The sequence below is a fragment of the Anguilla rostrata genome, chromosome 2, assembly GCF_018555375.3.
Source record: "Anguilla rostrata isolate EN2019 chromosome 2, ASM1855537v3, whole genome shotgun sequence".
Lineage (NCBI taxonomy): Eukaryota > Metazoa > Chordata > Actinopteri > Anguilliformes > Anguillidae > Anguilla > Anguilla rostrata.
In genome coordinates this window covers 47,124,749-47,130,825 of record NC_057934.1, presented here as the reverse complement: position 1 = coordinate 47,130,825, position 6,077 = coordinate 47,124,749, and positions in this window count along the sequence as shown.

Here is a 6,077-nt window from a genome sequence, read left to right as displayed (position 1 = left end):
GTGAGACCTCCTGAGTCGCTGTGCTGTGCCGTAGGGGACAGTACGTGCTGTACGTGCTGCGGCGGTTCCCCACTTCCCCACCGCCTTTCTAATTGGCTCCCAGCTGCTGAGCAACGTTCAGAGCCGCTGCGTTGCCCTTCGGGTGAAATGGGCTGGCAGGAGCCCAGTCCCCTGGCCGTGTTTGTTCAGAGGTTACCCTCCGCGTTTCGCTGCTTTCTCGCCGAAGTGTTCACTTCTGCCCTGTTTTTTGGTGTCCGCGGAGGGACTCAGAAACACTTAGGCATGAAACGAAACGCATTAAAGGAACATTGTGTTTAGCCCGAGGCTTAGTGTCAGAAACACTCGAGGGTGTTTGAACAGTAGGCCCCGTTGCATCTGTGCTGTGGTCCATAACAAATGTCTCATTAAATAACCCATGAAGAGAAACACTTGTTTAAAAAAACATGTTTGCTTCACATCATTTCTTAATCCTCTGTAAACATATGAAACTGAATCATTTAGACGCCTTGTGCAAGCGTGCTATCCAAAACTTCACTTAATCTGTTTTGTGAAACCCACTTACCTAATGCTTTTAATCTCAGAATGAATAGCAGTAAATAGAGGAGACTACTACGTCTGCAGCATGTGACCCATTTGAGACAAACGCCTTTTTTTTGCACAGTATGACAAGTGCTGTTGTTCTACGAGTGTCACCTTTACGAGTGTTAATTATATTGTACCCTCTGGAAAGTGCGTAGAGGGGGTAGAGGAAGCAAATTATATTCTCTGCTTAATAAGCAAATATATTTATAGCACCTGGCTGCAATTGTAATCATTGTAGATGGGCCAGAGTTCTTTAAGATTCTTGCATTCATAATTTTAAACGGTATTAAATTGTCTTTTGTTCATGCAAAATGAAATTATGTCTTGAATTATAGTCCTCATGGAAATTGGGGAGGTGATATAATTTCTGTCCTGTTGCATGTCTCATACTAATAACTAATAATGAATAACTATGCATAAAATCATAAGCAATAAAACTGATTTACCCTAAAATTATACAATAGGTTATGTACAGTTATACCAATTCCACCTGGATTAGTCTTTCTATTGAAAATTCAGCCATGCAATAAAATTATTTTATCCGCGGTCAATTTTTTCAGTAAAGACTGTAAACAGCAAAGACAAACTGGTCTCCTATCATGTGTTACAGTGCAGATTACTGAAAGACACTTTCGTCACCCACTTTTTTTTACCCAAAAGCAGCCAGGACAGACTGTTTGCTTAAGTTGGTTTGACCTGATAGATACCAGCAAATGGTTTATCACAAAAACTAACAAGACAACTGCAAACTCATATGTCGTGCATGGTGTGGCCAATGCACGACATATCTTGTTGTAATGTTCAGTCCTTGACTGCGGCTCGAGATATTGGCACATTCGACACAATAGAGCCATTCTTCTCAGGCTGAAAAAACAACTCAAATAAAACCCCAGCAGCTACTCTGCCAGAGCTGCATGACCAGGAGTACAGTAAAGAGAGAGATAACCAGAGGAAACGTGCAGCACTGCATTCATGTTCCTTCCAACAAATCCAAACCTGAATATGCCATGCTACAGAGGCACGGATGAAGAGCCACATCCCAAACCCCCAAGGTGTAATAAAGTGTATACATTCGTAAACAATCAAAAGGTAAGAAGTCATTCCTTTATCAACATTAAATAATGCTCTAATGAGTTGCCATCTTGAGAGCTAGTGGCTCATTTATATCCTTTGCTGAATAGGTGAGAGGAGCACAATATTTGTGGCTAGTGGCTGTTCCAGTTTTCTTGTCCATTTCACCCAGTCTCCTATCTCTTGGAAAAATAACAAACAATTCGTAATTTAATCAAGCTGAAAATAAGTGAACCTAGGTGAACTGTAACGCTTTAAAAGAGCTTGAAAATGCCCTCCTAGCTCTTCACCTGTTTTTCATAGTAAAACATGTTGATGGCAGCCTTTCTCCTATGATGGCAAAACTTCCCATATGTAACTCTGACACGCAAAACCGTGTCACCTTAAACTAATGTTGACCCAGTGGCCAGACTGTGTACATTACTCCATGCCCATTAGTGAGTTAGCAGGGGAGACAGAGGAGAGAGAGGGAAGGAAGGAGACCAGGCCTACAAGCACTCCTGGCTCAAGAAGTGTTTTACTGTGGGGCCAGACAAAACTGGGGGTGGGGGAACTGATGCATATGCGCATGGTATCGAGCCAGGTCCTATATCCACTTTGAGGGGCTGTCAGTCTCATATTGAGCTGTACTGGGTAAGTGAAGGGCCTGTTCCTGCTATGTATATGCATACTGCTTAAATGGCAGTAATAACACTGCATGCTTCATATTTACATTCTCAGGCTTTGGAAGAGATTAGCTGCATACACGTGTCTGACTTCAAAATCAATGACCATTACACTGAACAAATAGCAACAGCAGATGATTGGGGTGTATTTACGGGAAAGAATGAAAAAAACATGTTTTATAGCTCACCTTCCTGACACAAGTGATGTCATTCAACAGTGTTGCCCAAAAAACAATAACAGCGCCATATTACTTTGTTTATTTGCACCGTAATCTAGCCCAGTACTCAGTGACTTTTTAACAGCGATAAATTGTTGTTTCTTTAATTGAAACAGTTGATTCCACATAGAAGTTAAAAAGATTGAAACTTTCCTTATAAGGATAAAAATGTTTTCTATGCTACTTCATGGCACATACTGTACAAAGGCTACAATAGCCAACATGTAGGGAATGGAATCAAATCTCTTCTGTGTATATGCAATCTTTTATAGGTACAGCTGCCTTTCCATGTTTTCTTAGAATCAGTGCCCCTCTGAACTTTGAGATTTCAAAGGCATACATATAGAGCATGGCACTAATACAACAATGCCCCCATAAGTCCAACATCGACCACTCCACAACTTAATGAATACCTGAAAGGCAAGTGGAACTCTGACTGTCATACAAGCAGTTATAATTTCTAAACAAATCAATATAATTGTGTGAAGTTGACGAGAAACAATTACAAATAGCAAACAGAAGCCAGATAAAATAGCTAAATGATGTGCTGATAATGAAGGGCCTGCCTTTTGCCTGAAACTGCCATTAGCAGTTTCCCCACATGCAGTGCTTCAGCCAGCCAACTATCCAGTGCTGTTTTTTCTTTCACCTCATTGCCTCCCTCCATTTAGATTTCCTGGAAACTGTGCTCGAATAGTTGAGTCTTTATGAACACTTCTGCTTTGGTAACCTTAGATACAAAATCCAAGGCAAAGCAGAAGAGAACCCCAAACAAAGAGAGAGAGAGAGAGTGAGAGATGAGAGAGAGAGAGAGAGAGAGTGTGTGTGTGTGTGTGTGTGTGTGTGTGAGAGAGAGAGAGAGAGAGAGGACAGGACAGGAGAGACAGAGATAAGAGCCCACTGTGTCTGGCATTCTGTCTCTCTGCTTGACTTTCTGTCTGTGAGCAAACATTCAATTACAATGGTGATCCAGACTTGTGGCCTGCTGAAACTGATTCAGCCAAATTGAAAACAAATTTCAAACGTTTCCACAAATAGTCATGTAACCGAGGTAATTAGTGAATTTTATATGTGCGACATCGATCTACATCACGAACATCACAACATGGAATTTGTTCTGGAAACGAATACTGACTGCATCAAGTCAGGGAATTGACCGAAAACTAGCCAGACATTGATTACTACTGATTGCTTTCAGTAGATAGGCACATAATTACAAGCATCCTTGTACAATAACCAAATCAAATTTTTATTTCCTCCTAAAACCACCAGAACAATACACAAAACACAACGTACAGACCCTATCCAGAGAGCAATATTTTTATGTCCACATTGAAAAGCTGGAAATATTTAAAGAACACAATCTACTTCATATATTAAACACTTAGCTTCACAGTAGGCTACTTTATCCAGAACAGAGGGTGGAGCATACTAGATGACCCATCTAACTGCACACAGCCATAGCCCACTATCACACTGAGGAGTGTGCAAAGAGGAAAAGCTAAGAGATACCAAGAGCCATTGGACAATGCTGACAGTGCTGACACAAATATCTCCTGCGTCCAGACAAGAACTGTGGTTTACAGTAAAATTGGATTCTACTTGTTATTATCAGATGCATACTACATTTACCAGTTCTGAAACGGAACGGCATCATCACATTTATTATGTTTTGTCCACGTAGCAGCAGCAGCAGAAGCAGCAGTACACGGCATTGCACAATGACAATGATGTGTGTGTGCTCTCAGCACTCAGTCATGATTTTACTGCCTTTCCTGAAAATGTATTAGCTTAGCTATCTGGAAAAGAGCTATCACTGTTTACCAGACATTGTCACTGCTATCTTTGTTGGCTTCCATCGCCCTTCCATTGTGCCCATGTTACGTGCTGCATCTCTTACTACCGGGAAACAGTTAGTGTTAGCTTTTATCTACACATACCAGAATTTGACATTAACAACAGAAAAGGTAATTACACCATTTTGTTTGATGTTTAAATGAAAGGAAGTCACAGGTTGTACAGGATGCTGAAGGCATCAAAGGACACATGCATGACATTAGAGCATGTGTTATGGTAAGAACTGATCTTTTTCAATAATTTTTCTGTGTCACTTGTTAACCTAGATAGTTGTGTAGTTGTCTGAACATTAGCAAGCTGGCAATGCCATTTCAAGATAGTAAATATATAATAAAATAATACATATATGTATAACATAACTCGTAATAGTAGTGGAAAAAACATGAAACTGAAAAGGAAATTGCAAAACATAACTGATTGTCTGAATATTCCAATAGACTGCATTTTGAGCAGCTCTTATTTTTACACTTCCACTGAGAAGCAGGGAAAACCTATTGTAATGGCTGAAATTTCTATTATTATTATCTCTCCTCTATTTTGTCAAATAACCTGGCCAAACATTGGTAACTTTTTGTCCATTTTGGCTCACAAACAGTACAGGCCATGCATAACCTGGACATAAGAAACGGCATGAGTTGTCCATTACGGGGATGGGCCTCATCATCCAGTCCATCCGAGAATTGTCAAACAAGGTACATTGGTGAAATGTCATGTCATGCAAATTTGAAGCACTTTGGGATAACACATCCATTACTTTAATAGCACTATGGTGAAGGATTTTCCACTAGGACCAACAAGGTCCACCAATATTTTTTCACCATTTTGTCAATTTTCAGCATTGCTCTGGAACTCAGTTGATTGCTGCCCATGCAGACATATTTAGGGGGCTAAGCACCAAAGGCACCCTATTGTTTTCCTTTGTATTATTATTATTATTATTATTATTATTATTAGGGGGGCACGCACCCTATTGTTTTCTTTTGTATTATTTTGTTTTATTTTATTTTATTATTATTTTCTTCTGCCATTTTTTGTAGTTTGGGCAAAACCTGGTCGGTTTTTACCAAACTTTGTATATTGATTGAGGAGTACTCAAAATGGTGATTGAGCAATTTTGGCCCAGGTGGCCACTTGGTGGCAATGCAGCAAACGGTTGAAAATCCAAACTTTGACAGGTGATAACTCCTGAACCCTTTGACCTATAACCTTTTTTTTCTTGATTCCTCTCTTCTCATAGAACAAAAAAGTATGTGTGGTTAGATTTTCCTTCTTGTGTATTTTCTTTTTTTTTTTAAACTTAAAATCTATCTCCTCCTAGATGCTTTGACATCTTTGCACAAAACTTGGACTATATCATTCTACTCATGAATATCTAAAATCCTAGCATAAGAAAAGTTACTATGCTTACAAACATGCCAGTGGTAAGCCAATTAATTTGTGGGCGTGTTACATCTGTTACATCTACTGTATGTACAGTCGAAACTCAACTGGACAGGATATAAACCTGGACATATGACAGGTAATTATACCTTTTCAAAATACATACTAGACAATACTTAGATTGTCCTTGGTACAATCACTGTTTAAAGAAGCAACTTAAACATAAACGAGTCAGATTTTCCGCAGATAAAAAGCAGGAAACAGGCCTATACCTCTGGCTTCATAGCTGCGGTTTGGAGCAAGG